The sequence below is a fragment of the Anastrepha ludens genome, chromosome 4 (genome assembly GCF_028408465.1).
Source record: "Anastrepha ludens isolate Willacy chromosome 4, idAnaLude1.1, whole genome shotgun sequence".
Taxonomy (NCBI): Eukaryota; Metazoa; Arthropoda; class Insecta; order Diptera; family Tephritidae; genus Anastrepha; species Anastrepha ludens.
This window is the reverse complement of record NC_071500.1, coordinates 93,499,169-93,514,923: the sequence shown is the minus strand read 5'-3', so window position 1 is coordinate 93,514,923 and position 15,755 is coordinate 93,499,169. Positions and strand designations below refer to the sequence as shown.

The 15,755-nt window shown below is 40.0% G+C and overlaps 1 protein-coding gene across 2 annotated transcripts in view; it reads right to left on the bottom strand.

The window, feature by feature from the left end:
• The window catches only part of LOC128860211 (uncharacterized), a 63,264-nt gene extending 49,804 nt beyond the window's left edge, over positions 1–13,460 (bottom strand). For both annotated transcript variants that reach the window (XM_054097537.1, XM_054097536.1), the window contains exon 1: positions 12,300–13,460. The gene's annotated coding sequence lies outside the window, so the exon portion shown is untranslated. The remainder of the gene's footprint in view (positions 1–12,299) is intronic.
• Between the last annotated feature and the right edge of the window lie 2,295 nt (positions 13,461–15,755).

Genomic DNA, 15,755 nt, shown 5'->3' with positions numbered 1-15,755 from the left:
AGTGCATGTAGGCGCTTTATAGCAAATTAATTTAGAAAAGCTTTCATAAACACATTAAAAATTCAGTTTATTTTAGGCGTTTCGCCCACTATGCATTTAATCCGAATGAAAACTAATTTTTAAAGGTGGGTCTAGTAGAGAACCGCCTAACCAAAAAAACAAAAAAAAAAAATACAGCATCAAATTAGAAGGACGCTAAGGACGTTCATGCAACAACTAAAGGGTGGTTAAATTTCAAGGGCCCATGTTGAATGTGAACCCCCCCTAAACGTCAACGACACCGTTGGACTTCTTTCTTCGGGGTTATTTGAAAGAAAAGGTGTACGTCGATAAGCCAGCAACAATTCAAGAGCTAAAGGATGAGATAATTCGGCACGTTAACGGCATAGAATATCAATTATACCTCAGCGTCATCAAAAATTTGGACCATCGGATAGAGGGGTGCCGCCAAGGCCATTTTGCCGATATTTTGTTCCATACGTAATTGAGCCATACCAATATTATCATAATAAAGAGAAATGACAATAATTTCCTAAAAAGATTGTATTTTATTCAAAATCAACACCAGCCCTTGAAACTTAACCACCCTTTATTTATGCTGTGTGTTAGTTTAGGTTATATGATTGCTTTTTGAGGGTTCACCTGGACGACAAAGTAAATTCAGCCAATTAGTATCAGTATAAGCTGGGTAGGATGTTTTTTTTAGCTGCATGAGAACTATCGATAACGATAACTATTGTTTGATAGCTGAGAATGGCTAACTATGTCGGCATTTCTGTTCAGCAAGATTTGGTAGGTAGGTAGGTATGTGAAACGGTTGAAGTGCCACTACCCAAGTAACACTAAAGCGCCGTGTTCATACCATTATGAGACCTCCAACAGGCAGATATCTACAGGCAACCATTGCTGTTGATGTAACGGAGAAGATTGATGGGATTTAGGTAGGCGCACTGCCCCTAGCTGCCAAGCCAGGACATTTACAGAGAAAGTGCTCAACAATCTCCTTCTCTGATAGGCCCCCACAGCTTCTGCAAAGGGGGTTAAATGGTAACCCTAGCTTTTCCACGTGTGTGCCGATCGTCCAGTGACCGGTAAACATAGCTACGAGTTTGGATATTGAATGGCGAGAAGTCTAAAAGGCTTTTGAGTCCTTCGTAGATTGTACTGGTGCCAAAGGGTTTTCGAAATAGCATATGAAGAAATGGAGCTCCATCTTTTCTACGCTTTCCTGAGAAATAATTTGTGCGGTTCCCCTTTAACAACTGTCAGGGGGATGCCGATGACCGGGTAGGAGGTCTCTGAGGCCAACTCAGTCCCCTTCCTGATAAGCTCATCAGCAATTTCATTTCCCTCTATGCTCCTATGTTCTGGAACCCAGGTCAGAGAAATGTTACCTACCCACCCAAGAGATTTGATCTCCTCCTTGCAGGAGTTTACTAATTTCGTTCTGCACCATGGCGTCGAGAGAGACTTGATCGCGGCTTGACTATCGGAGAAAATGTTAATAGCTCCCTCGCTCCTGCATTTCCTAAGCATTTTGCATGCTTCATGCAAGACTTCTGCTTGAAAAACACTAGCAGTATTCGGCCGATTTAGAGAAAACTCCTGCTCCAACTCCAGATTTGAACCGTCAGTGGAGACAGAGGTGCCAGCTTCGATGCAGATTTTCCCCTCGATCCAATTCTGCCTATTTGGAAAGATTGCCCTAGCCCGAGCCTCAAACTCTAGTTTGCGGATAGAGAGACTGGTTCGAAATTCGAAGAAATACGATGTTAACTGCCCGAAAATGCTAGTAATAAGGTTTGGTAAATCATCTTCATCGTTTTCCAAATAGTGAAAATTTATTTTGAAAAAAAACAATTATCTTCTCTCTTCTCTTGAAGAAGACTTGTTGGCCTTTATCCTTCGTTCACAGCGACTAGAGTGACAAGAAATATGATCAGCCTTTTGCTTGCCTGTCGACTAGAGCCAAATATTAGTCTTCCTGATTTCGTACATTAAATTATATCGATCCTGTGAACATCGCCAATGAACTTACTGTATTCTCTTAGAGTACAGGCCCTTACAGATTTATGTGTCTCCACGCCACTTTTTAGCTCGTAGCTTTTTAAACGAAAAATTTCAGCAAATAAATTCGTTCATTTTTTATTTACGGCAATACGAAAGTTGCCTTTTATATTTCGCGTCTTTGCAACACTACATACGATGAGCTGTAATTCGACATTTTTATCGGAAAGTTTGGTATTTTCTATCATAACGTACTTACTTACGCGCTTTATTTGTTCTTTTTCAATGAGTGGAAAAATTAATTTTTGCCCAAAAGATGGAATTAACTCATGAAAATTTTCCTGCCATAACTTATTACGATTTTCGACTGGTTGAGTCCAGAGGGAGAGAGGATTCAAAAAAGGACTCGCGTCGATTGGTGTAAAGAAATGTTGAAGAGACTCTGCCACAGTGGTTCAAAGCACGTCTATGAAATCGTGACAGTATGGGTCTACCAAGACCAGCTTAATCACACAAAAGTTGTTCGCGGAAGAAGAACTTCAAAGTAAATCGCTGCCTGTTTTTCGGAAAATCTGGTCATGTCGCAGCTATACCACGAAACGACTTAGAACAGTCTATTCCCAGTGGTTGGTTGGTTTAAGCGGTGATTCTTCCAGTACCCAACTTTCGCCTCCGCACCATTTTGTTGCCACATGCTCGTTAGCAACATGTTTACCAATTATTTACAGCATGACTATATCCAATCTGTGCGATTCAGGAACCTTATTAGGTTGTTGAAATCTAAGCCAGACAGCTGTTTCAGTCTCTCGAACAGCGGTTTACCCAGGCTTAACATTCTGTCCTTCCATAGGGCAAGGCATTCGAGCAGAGGAAATGGAAGATTGTTTCCCTTTTCTCCGGTTGTTTACAACTGTGACAGTATATGCTGTGAGGAGTGCCCATTCTGGCTGCTTGTTCTCCCACAGACCAAAAGGCAGTTATGACTGCCGTTAGTCTCCAGGCGTCCCGTCGTTTAATTTTTATCAATGTTGCCGGTTGCTTAAGGTTGTAGGTGGGCCATAACGCTTTGCTAATTTTACATTTCGTCTGGTCTCTCCATCTACAATCTGCGATTCGGAGGTATTTTAGGGAAATGGCACTCTTGACTGCACCTAATGGTGTGAATACCGATTCGGCAAGAGCGTTATTCGTGGAAGATCCCCTTCTTGTCAGTTCATCCGATTTTTCATTACCTTCAATGCTCCGATGTCCCGGGACCCAGATTAAGGTGACTTTATGGTTTTCGCTCAAAGTGGTAAGGCTAGTCCTGCTTTGTTCCACCACTTTAGAGGTTGTTGTAGCCGAACCCAGTACCTGGATTGCAGCTTGACTATCCGAAAGAATAGCGATATTGCCCTTAAAAGAGGGATCTGCGATTAGTAGCCTACAAGCTTCCCCAATTGCCAGTACTTCCGCCAGTGGTACAAAAACATTTGTTTGCCAGAAGTTTTCGGAGAATTAAGGAAAACCCACCGCTGAAGACGAATCATCCTTGACAGATACATTGCGAGCTTTCACCCAAGAGTTTTTGAGCACACAAAAGATCGAATTAATGGGTCATCCGCCTTATAGTCCGCACTGATTTGGCGTTTACTTGTACTTTGGTTCCCGAACATTAATAATAAAATAATAATAAAATGCGAGGTCAACGTTTTTCAATGCCTGAAGAAGCTGTTGTAGCATTTGAACAGCTCGTTTTAGAGGCATCCTCTTCTGAGTGGCAGAAATGCTTTGGAAATTGGTTAAAGCGATTGACTTCCCAGGAGAATATTTTGAGAAACGATGAAGCCACTTTTATTAATATTTTATTTGTTTACCTTTATCATCTGCTTAGCTCCGACGCTTGCACAGATACGTACAATTTAAATTTTAGTTTATGCTTTCCAGGAGAAGTAGTCAGTACTAAGATTGCCCTTTGAGTTTTGCCGGCCCAACGGTAATTGTAAAATTTAAAATGTATCCTTTCAGCCCACGGAGAGTTCAACAGAAAATAATGGTATGTTCATATACTAGTAAGTCTCTATGTAAAAGATCCTTTATTCATAGTTAATAGTGATTTGTGGCATAAAACATTCATTTGTATGTACCGCAATGCCATTATGCTTGTATGTATGTATGTTAATAATAAACAATAATGAAAATAGCAGCTCTATTTGTGCTAGCCCATCAAGCATTCGTATATGCATTTAGGTGCTTGGGTGTATAGGTGAACGGATGCAAGAGGAACAGTGGCAAGTGCGACAAAATTTATGAAGCAAGTAGTCATGCCGCAGGTGCCACTGAGCTTTATATGAAGCGTTGAATTGATAGCAAAGCGAATGGCAATGGAAAACAAATACATACATAAATGTAAAGTAAATATGCGCCAAAAATTGGCATTGAAAGTTTACTAGGAAAAGGCCAATACAAATTTACGAAAAGAACAAAAGTTGATCAGAAAATAAAGTGCCCGAGAAACATAGTTTTATGAAAGCTAAGCGAGCACGACAAATATCAATAGCGATTTTAGCGGCTAATCAATAAAATGAGTTTTACTAAATGCACCGATAAGCTATTCCTTTAAATGTGTCTTTAAGTAGGTAGGTGAAATGGTTGAAGTGACAGTCTGGCACTCCCAACGTAGCACTAAAGCGTCATTATAAGACCTCCAACAGGCAGATATCTACAGCCAGTCAGAATTGTTGATAGGATTTAGGTTGGCGCACTGCCCCAGGCGGTCGAAGAAATTGGCAAACCCGGGCATTTACAGAGAAAGTGCAACAGTCTTCCAAAAGGTGTATTTAACTTTGTTCTTTTCTGTCCCAAACAGGGCTTCCGAGTAAAGGTATTTTAGAAAAAGAAATAATAAATTTTTGTTTGCGTTTATTTACGTATTTTTATGATTTTACAGATATAAATAAGATTTACATATATTTATTTGATCTGATGAATAATCTGTTAGAGACTGTCTCAAGTCGCAAAAGATAATTTTCCACATGCACCCCCACTCCTACTGCTGCTATGTCCACTTTTCATCCTGTTCACCATGTTCACGCTCAATGGCTAACAGGCTATTTTCACATTTTCTACGATTGACCTTCAAAACCATGCCCTATCGCGTATTGCCTGATGCAGTGTAGAGCTGGCTAAAGACATCTATTGGAAAATGCTCAGAACTTCTTCACCAATATTTCTCTATAATTCTCGCTCAAAACCTAACGCATTTTAGTAAAATATAGATTTTCTATTTAGTATCTGTCAAAAAGATTGTTGTTGTTTTTGCAGTAATACAAGCTCTGTATATCACCGGTCGCCTTCGTCTAATTCATCTAAAGAGTGAGTTTTAGGGGCATGTGAAAAGGTGGTTAGTGTCGTGCGGGGTGCCTTCACATGCTGGACATATGTATGTTTGGTGTGTCGGGGTCAATTCTGGATAAGTAGGAATTTAACCTGCTCCAATATCCAGAACGTAATTGTGCCAGTGTTACGCGGGTCTCACGGGGAAGCTGGAGCTCTTCATCTGCTATAGGAGGTGGTTGGACTCCGATTACGGCATTCAGTGTTCGGGAGCTTAAGAAGGTGGTGATGGTCTCCCGATGAATGTCGTCTATGTCTGTCTAAACACTGTCTGGTCCAGTAGATGTCTGTTCGTTTTGTGCTGGATCTCGTCGGCGTAATTCTGACGTGCCTGGGAGGCGGCTCTGGTTCAAGCAGGTGTCTGCAAGGAGGAAACCTGCAGTAGCACCCAAGCAGAAACTGTTTGCTGAGTAGTTTATTGTGCTCCTTTACTGAGAGCATCTATGCCTCGCTGTGAAGGTGTTGAAGAAGAGACATCAGGAGGCAACCCGCCGCTATCCGAATAGCAGTGTTTTGGCAAGTCTGGAGCTTTATCCACTGCGTGTTACTAGTTCCAGACGACCAGACAGGCGCAGAATAGTTTAGAACCGGCCGGTCAATTGCCTTAAATGTCGATAGCAACAATTCTTTGCCTTTGCCTCAAGTGCTGCCGGCAAGCGATTTGAGGACCTTTCTGCGATTTTGGACTTTAGTGGCAATTGCAGTTGTGTGCGCAGAGAAGGAGAGCAAACTGTCAAAGGTTACACCCGAAACTTTGCGATTGTTGATAGTCGGAAGTGGTGTGTCATCGACCTTGAGTTGCAATTTGACCTCCTTTGCCAAGGCGGTAAAGAGGGTCGCCGTGAACTTTTTGGGGGAAAGTTGGAAATTTCTCGCAATGAAAAAACGAAAAAGGTCGCTGAGGTAGACGTTCACTTTAGCGCACAGGCCATCAATGTCATTGCTCGACGCCATTAACGTGCAGTCGTCAGCGTATGAGACCAGGGAGACGTCGTAAGTCGCAGCTGTCAAAGTAAAGCACTGCTAAAGAAAACACGAACTAGTAGGACCCTGTTCTAAGCGCAAATATTTTTCAGCTAATTCCTTTCCAACTATGCAGTAATTTTCGCATTCGCAGAATTCTAAAATTGCAATAAAAAGTGTTTCCTCTCATCACGTGGCACCTAATCGATTTGATGTACGTATATATATATATATATATATATGTATGTACATATGTTATCAAAATATTTTTTAGAGCATGCCCAGTTCACGTTCCTCCCCCTCTTGCCTCCTCTACAAAGCATCCATCTCACCCACTTTCTGACAAATCAAAGTTGCCCATAAACGCATTTACATGTGTGCATATATACATATGTAGGTATAGGATTTTAAAAATTTATATACATCTAATGGTCCATAGGCCCAAACCACTACTAGCCTCATGGCCTTGGAAAATTGCATGCTTAGTTTCGGCCAAATGTCGAAGTACTTAAACCAAATACTGGCTCGCTTTGTGGTTCGTAAATTGCTCTAATGGCTATTAAAGTGTGTGTGCGTGTATATATGTATATGAGTGTGTACGTGTGTGTATGTACACTTGATTATCGAATTTTTCAGAAACACTAATTAAAAAGTGTGCCAAAAAACACAAACAACATTAGCTCATAGCTATAAAGTCAGCTGGGCACTACAAAAAGTACGTAAAAATTACGAAAAAGCATTTAAAAACTGGGTAAAATTTGTATTAATAAGCTGAATAAGGGGTGTTGAGTGTGAACTGAGGAAAAAAGAAATTAGATATGTGATAGGGTTCGAAGGTTTCTCCAGACACGACACATGAAAATTGAAAAAACAAAACCTATTTTTCTTATAGCGGCTGTGAGTACATTTCTGCGCTGAAAATATACTTTCTAAAGTCAAATTGACCTTCGGGATCGGCATTCCACTGTGGAGTCATCCATTTATAGATATGTGAAAACTAATACGCACATCACAAATTGAAAGATGACCTGGGACCTGAGGTGTTTGGCCAAGTTCCTCCTATTTGTGGAGTGCGTCTTGATGTTGTTCCACAAATGGAAGATGGCAAAACTTAAAACGTCAATTGGTCACGTGATTCGCCTCTTTTGGAATACTTCTTGTGGAGTTAACTCAAATATCAAATATAAACCTCCACCCTTTCGACTTCCCAAATTAAACAACTACGTTCTCGCGCCTCTCATCGGAAGTCAGGTATCTTGGAGTGATACTTGACTCCAAACTCCATTGGAAGCTAAACTTTGAAAATCGGGTAAAGAAGGCCAGTATAGCCGTCTACTCCTGCAAATCTATATTCGGTAAAAAATAGGGACTCAAGCCACAGGTCGTGCTTTGGATGTACAACGCAGTGGTTTTGCCAATTTTTCGTATGAATGCCTGGTTTGGTGGGAAGTTCTTCGGAAGGGCTATAATATCATTAAACTGAGGAGGATGCAACGACTGCATACATTCCCATCACCGGGTCATGTAAAGCTTGCCCCAGTGCTGCCCTAAATATCGTTTTGCACTTACTTCCCATCGACTTTTACTTTATTTCCATTGCAGCTCAAAGTGCAATCAGGTTAAAGGAGATTGGCCTCTGGAGGCAATCTCTTAAGGGACATGGTAGCCTTTTTGGGCAGTATTTCTCCGAACTTCGAACAGATCTTTCTATCCGCGAACTAGAGTTTGAGGGTCGGGCTAGGGCAATATTTCCAAATATGTAGGATTGGATCGAGGGAAAAATCTGCATCGAAGCTTGCACCTCTGTCTTCACTGACGGTTCCAATATGTAATAGGGAGTCGGAGCAGGGGTTTTCTTTAAATCAGCCAATTTATCTATCTCCTTTAAACTGCCGAACACTGCTAGTGTTTTTCAAGCAGAAGTCTTTGCGATCCTGCAGGCATGCAAAATGTTTAGGGAACGCAGGAGCGAGAGAGATTTTCTCTGATAGTCAAGCCGCGATCAAGTCTCTCTCGACGCCATGGTGCAGAACGAAATTAGTAAACTCCTGTTAGAAGGAGATCAAATCTCTTGGGTGTGCAGGTAACATCTCTCTGATCTGGGTTCCAGGACATAGGAAAATAGGGGGAAATGAAATTGCTGATGAGCTTGCCAGGAAGGGGACTGAATTGGCCTCAAAGACCTTCTACCCGGTCATCGGCATCTCCCTGACATTTGTTAAAGGGTACTGTAAAGGGTAATATTTTGTAAAGGGTAAAACTGTACAAAATATTTCTCAGGAAAGCGCAGAAAAGATGGAGCTCTATTTCTTCATGTGCTAGTTCGAAAACCCTTTGGCTCCACCTACCTAGGTCAAATTTAAGGTCTACATGCGCTACTTAACTATCTTTGGCTTACGATTTGGAATCGAAAATTCGGCACAATATCCTTTCTATCTGTATACTGAAAAAAGTGGTATGACTTTTTATATCGAGCAATTGGTGGTCTTCATAAGACAAAGTCGAGGTAGAGAAATGCCCTATTATTTTCATGAAACGAAAAAACTCTTTTATTTTTTATTTCTTCTTTAAGTAAAAAATCAAACCCTCTAAAACACCCGTCTTATTTTTTGCCATACAAAATGCCTCCGATCTATTATCGGGAAAGTATTCTGGAGGTTGCTTTGAACCCATGGGCAGACAAACATTTCGGTGGCAGACCATGGACGTTCCAATAGTACTCGGCACCGTCTCACAAAGCTCGAGTGAACCAAGAAAGGCTAAAAAACAACGTTCCGAACTTCATAACGTCCACACAATGGCTCTCAAATTCACCAGACGCGAATCCGACAGATTGTTCTCTTTGGGCCATTTTGGAGAGCAAGAACCGAACTCAAAGATTCACCAGCCTCGAGGCCTGAAAAAATCCATTGTCCGCGAGTGGGCCAAAATATCTGCAAGGCACATTCGGGTAGTTTACGACTCGTTTCTGGGTCATTTCAAGGCCATAGTCAAGGCAAAAGGTGATCTTATCGCGCTAAAGTACATTGATTCCTAATTTTGTATTATTTTCCCGCATTTTTTACTTTGAATTAAGTAAAAGTAATTTGAATTGGTTGCACTTCGAGTACCGGACCCTAAAGCTATAAAAAAAGCCTCATTACGAGTGCCACCAATTAATGACAACCCATAAAGACGTTTGAAGAGCTTTAATTTTTTTGTTTTTCTTGTTCACTCCGCTCGGGAGTATAGGTCCTCGACAAGACTTTTCCATCGTACACAGTTCTGGGCGGTTCTTTTTGCTCTGTTCCATGTGAGGCCGGCGTCTATTGGCACGCGCAACATCGACGTTCGTACGTATTCTTTGGCCGACCGCGACTCTGTTCCCTTGCGGGTTCCAGTCCAGTGCCATTCTCGTGATGCTATCTGGTAGTTTTCTAAGCGTGTGAGCTATCCAGAAGGTCTTTGATACACGATCTGAATCATGAATACGAATTTTGTCTCAGTCGCACTGATTAGAGAATATGGAAAGCAAAAACTGCCTCGCCAATGATCAAAAATTCAGTAGAGATAGAGAGACTTCAATGACTTATAGTTCGTACCGTTGGAGACTTTTTCCGAAACTTGTTTCAGAAAAATGTCTTCAAAGCTGTGAAAGCTGATTTGAAAGCTTTTACGCTATCAAAACCATGCTTGTTAGTTCTTCTGTAATTCAGTAGAATGCCTGTTACAACTTGGGTCGAAAAGTGAAATTAGACATCCAAAGTAAACTTTTATTGAAAACATTAATATTTTAGTAAGTAGGAACAGAGAACAACTTTCCAATTTAGATAACGTTAAAAAATGTCTATCCAATTTCTATTCTAGTCGCCTAACTTATGTCGCCTTTGCGGCTCGTCGCTAGAGACATCTATACACCTACTCCTTCAATGCGATACCATCTCAAGAAGGCGACACAAACACCTCGGATAGGTATAATTCAAGAAGGAGCACATACATTCGCTAAAATCTATTGTTCTCTCAAACTTCATAACTTCGTTAGGGTCGCACAGAGTGTTTTGAAAAGAAGTGAAATAAAATTTACACAAAAATCTCTATCAAATGTTTAAAGACACTTATCAAAGATCATTAAGATTTACTTTCATAACAAATCAAGCAGAAACCTCTGTTGAGCAGACGCGAACTCCTCATATTCTTCCTAATTTAACAAAGCGCGCCAGTCTTTTCTTTCTCGTGCTAACCGGCGCCAGTTGGACACACCAAGTGAAGCCAAGTCCTTCTTCACCTAATCTGTTAAACGCAGAGGTGACCATCGTCTTCCTCTTCTACCACCAGCTGATACCGCATCGAATACTTTTAAAACCGAAGCGTTTGTATCCATTCGGACGACATGAACCAGCCAACGTAGCCGATCTTTATTCGCTGCGCTATGTCTATGTCGCCGTAAAGTTCAAATAGCTCATAGTTCCATCACCTATGATCCAAAAATCGTTCGCTGAATCTTTCTCTGAAACACTCAAAGGGGCGTCTCATCAGATATTGCCATCGTCCAAGCTTCTGCGCCATACGTTGGGATGGGCATGACGAGAGCCTTATAGAGTGTTAGTTTTGTTCGTCGATAGAGACCTCGACTACTCTATTGCTTACTTAGTTCAAAGTAGCACTTGTTGACTAGAGAGATTGGATTTCTAGGCAGCTGGCTTACATTGGAATAAATTGGCAAAAGAGAGAAGAAAAGGTTGTCTAATTTTTAAATAAAAAAAAAAAAAAATTTTTAATTTTTTTAATTAATCGCTCATTTAATCCTTACAGCAGTTATATTTCAGACTCGAAGCCCAACATTTACAGCGCAATTTAACTTGAATTTATGCATGAAACCACCAATCCAATAGATTTGCCAACCAAATCGGCTTAAACTAAACTTAGCTCGTACAGTAGCGACTACCAACGCGGGATAGTGGAACCCAAAAACAAAAGTAACGACAATTGCGACTAAGGTAAAGTCTATAGCAGCAATAAAAACAAACAACTTTTCAAACCAAAAATCCAAAAACGTAGGCTACTTGGTGGCCGGTGGTCGGTTCTCGTATAGGTTGCTTGCGGTGGGTAGATATGCGCATGGGCGATTACTTTGGTTGATGTTATGTTTGGGCGACTGCAGCGGAGGCAACAACAACAACAAATCACCCAATGCTTAAGATTGCCACAAGTGCTACATAGTACATTGCAAATGGTTTCAGCTACTTGATGTAGTAGTTGTCACTGTGTGAGTAGCACATTGTTGAACGTACTACAAGGAACGACGTTTAGTTTTACTCGGTGGCGGCAACAAAGTGCTGGCGTGTCGGCAAGTTGGTGTATATGGTTTGCTTATGCGGATGCACAATAACGTTGGATAACTGCCACTTTCCATATGTATGTGTGTGTGTGTGTGTTGTAATATGTAAAAGTAGTTGATACACATATATACATATATTCACATATATACATATATATATGTATATGTAGATATATACAGTTACTTATATACTGTATAAGTATATTCATGAGCGTTCGCATTTTTTTGCATTGTAAGATTTACATTTGTTTCCGTTACTTTGTTATTGTGTGCGCGCGTTGGTATGCGTACTACTGTGTGCGTATGCGTACATATGTACATACTCACATACATGTGTATATAATCGTAGGGGTGTGTGCATGTTCATTTTCAATTTATTTCTTGCCCATCTAACAATAAATAAATTCTTGACAATGTAGTCAAATTTATGTAAGTCAAGCTCATCTACATATGCATACATAAGTGTGCATGTATTTATGTACGTGAACATGCAGGACTAGAAAATGTATTGCCTATATTTACATGTACATTTATATTTAATGAAATCAGGAAAATTTGCAAGTCTTATCTGCACATAAACTATAGAAAACTTTATAGCGCTGGGTGCTGCAATGCTTTTGCAATTCTTCACATTTACCGGATAGAATGACGTTGGATGCTCGCAATACTCGCAGTATCTTTTCTAGGCACATTTCGAAAGAAAAAAATTGTGTTGCAGAAGTATTCTTGCTTGAAAATTTTTTAAATAAAAATTATTTGTGCCTCTTCTAATTGTTTCCTAATCACTTACGCAAAAATATTATACTTTGCATGTATGTTTGTATGCTTTTTGCAAAATCAATTTTTCGTTTATCATCAATCACATTTGTACGTATGTATGTATGTATGTAGATTTTCGCTTACAAATGCAGCACATCAATCAATCGTTACATATTTCGTATGTGATTTTCGTCGGCATATTTTCAAAGGAACAGGCACCACACTCAAGTACATTTTTTTTTTGTTTTTTTTTTTTTGTTATCACAAACTATTACAACTCGTTTTTATATTCATTTATTTATTAGATTTTTCCGTGTTAAACTTTAATTACATTTTTTCTCTCCATCTTTATTCCAATCTTCACATAATTGAATAACCAACGTAACATCGTCCACGCTTCGTAGGAGTTCGCAAAGGACAGCAAACAAAAAAAAAAAAAAATTTGACCCGTCGTCGTGTGGTGTGGGTGTGTTTGTGTCGTGTGACAAGTACTTAGTAGCAAAGCGGGGAAAGACGAGGCGCGATGTGCTGGCTCCTAATGGATGGTGGTGCGTTGCTGCAACGATTTGTGAAAAAGAAAAACTTTTTGTATAGCCACTAGTGCCCTTATTTTAAACGGTACTCAGCCGATTTTTCTTTTTTCATTTTTCATTTTGCATTTTTACATACCACCGCACGCTGCGTGTTAATGGCAAATTTTTCACACCGAACATTTCTTCAATCCATTATAATTTTAGCATCAAACACACACAATTCACAAGTACATACATTTGTATGTATGTATAGCGAATAGGTTTTAAAAATTTTTAATGTTTTCATTTTCTTTACACATTTTCTTCCAAGTCGATTTACATAATTCTATATTTCTAATTCAATCCATATTATTTTTTCCGTCCCAACATAGCTACACTCTTCATCAATATCACTTCCGAATTCATGCAACGCGCTTTGACTAATTCACAAAAATATAAATTTTCACCTTTCAATGCAATGCAAGGCTACCATTTTCCCCAGCGTTGCGTTTTACGCTTTCACTTCACACGACTGCCACATTACGATTGACGAGTTGGCGACGACGATGGCGATGGCGAGAAATCAAGTCAAGTATTTCCAGCAACTACGCACATACTCACATACACGATGTTGTTTTTTTTTTTGTTGTTAATATTATTGTGCTGTTGTCATTCGTTTTCGCACGCACACACACGCAAACACAAGCACCCAAAATGCATGCTTGATTCAAGCTTTATGCGAGTGGTATTGGCGCCCAATGGAAATTGGCGAGTTGTTTGACTTAGCGGTATTGTGCTGGTATGTGTGTGGGAGTGTGGTGGGTGTAAACATCGGCAGGCTCGCTCCTTTATTAGTTCCGGCTTTCATTCGTGCGGTGTGTTCAATGGCGGAGCCTGTGACTTCGGTGAGCGTATTCGTACGCTGCTGAATATGAAAAGCGAACAAAGCTTTTCAAGTATTATTTAATTGCGTACATAGGAAAGCTTTTGATTTTCTGTTTGAACCAGTGTTGATATTTGGTATTCATAAGAAAGTGTGTTAATGCACCTGTTTAAGGGGCTCACCTCATAACATTTACTTTTGTTTATAAAAATGGAAGAAAAGATGTGGCCCACGAGCAAAAAAAATTAAAAAAATATTATATATCGTTAGAAAAATTATGAAAACCTACTTATGCTTGAATGTGTGCTTGTACGAATATGTAACACTCATTATTTTATATTGGAATGTAAAAATAACAGTTTGTCGGCATTTTCAACTTGCAAGTGGCAACGTCTATCAGAGCTGACGTTTACACGTTTCCCATTTATATCCGGCCAGGGACTGTCACTTCAGCAGTATTCCCCGTATTTGTACGGGGAATGTTTATGCTGCTACAATAACAGCAACATCAGAGCTGACCTGTAGCACTAGACAATTGCTCACTAGTCACACTCGATGGAGGAACAGATAAAAACTGTAAAACAATTGTTTTCAACAGGACGTGTAGGCTTTTATACCAGTATTCAAAAATTTTAGAATTGCTGGACAGCTGATATTCCTAAGGATAAGTGCCCCATTCGTTATTTTATGAAAAATTATTTTTTTTTCCAAATTTTTAAATCCCAAATTCCGTTTTGAATTTTTTCTGAAGGAATAAAAATTAAAAACTGTTCGGCGAGAAATTGTTTTCCGAAGCACAGCCGAAACCGAACAGAACTTTTGTGGCCGAAACCGAAGCGCAATGTAACGTGAAATGGTTAAAAAAGTGAAGAAGCGACTTGAGTGGAATCCCCGATGAAATGCCAATTAAATGGCGAAAGATCTGAAAATATATGTCCGTATGATCCGCCGCTTACTGAAAAATTATCTCAAAGTCAAGCCTTACAAAATCCAAAAGGCGCATGATCTCACACCAAAGCAGCAACAAGTCAGACTTGAGAGAGCGAAGGAGTTGCTTCGCTTGGCCGAAAGCGGTCAATTTCTGAACATTGTGTTTTCTGACCAGAAAATTTTTGCAACTGAGCAATTCGCAAAATCAAAAAACGATAGGGTTTATTAACCCGATCGTTCATACGAGAATTTGAGTCATCGATTGGCCACCAGGAAGCAGCACCCGAAACTGATAATGGTTTGGGCTGCTGTAACCGCAGATGGGCGCTTTCCAATTGTTTTTATCGAGCCTGGCGTCAAGGAAAATGCGAAATATTATCGGGAAAGTTTTCTGGAGGTTGCCTTGAATCCGTGGGCAAATAAACATTTCGGTGGAAGACCATGGACGTGAACCAAGAATGGCTAAAAAAAAACAAAATTCCAAGCTTTATAACGTCCACACAATGACTCTCAAATTCACCAAACGCGAATCCGATGGATTATTCTCTTTGGGCCATTTTGGAGAGAAAGAACCGAACTGAAAGATTCACCAGTCTCGAGGCACTGAAAAAAGCCATTGCCCGCGAGTGGGCCAAAATACCTGCAAGTCACATTCCGGCAGCTTGCGATTCGTTTCTGGACTATCTCAGGGCCATAGTCAAAGCAAAAGGCCATAATATCGAGCAAAAGTAAATTGATTCTTAATTTTGTATTATTTTCACATATTTTTTACTTTAAATTGAATGGAAGTAATTTTCCAAACTAAATTTATGGGCCTTTTAATTTATTACACTTCGAATGCCGGACCGTGTACAATATAATTGGCGCTTACACTCCATTTGTGTGTTTGGCCGAGCTCCTCCTCCTATTTATAGTATGCGTCTTGCTGTTGTTTCACAAATGGAGGGATCTACAATTTAAGCCGACATTTTAAGCAAACCATTTTTTATGAGGAGCTTTTTCATGGCAG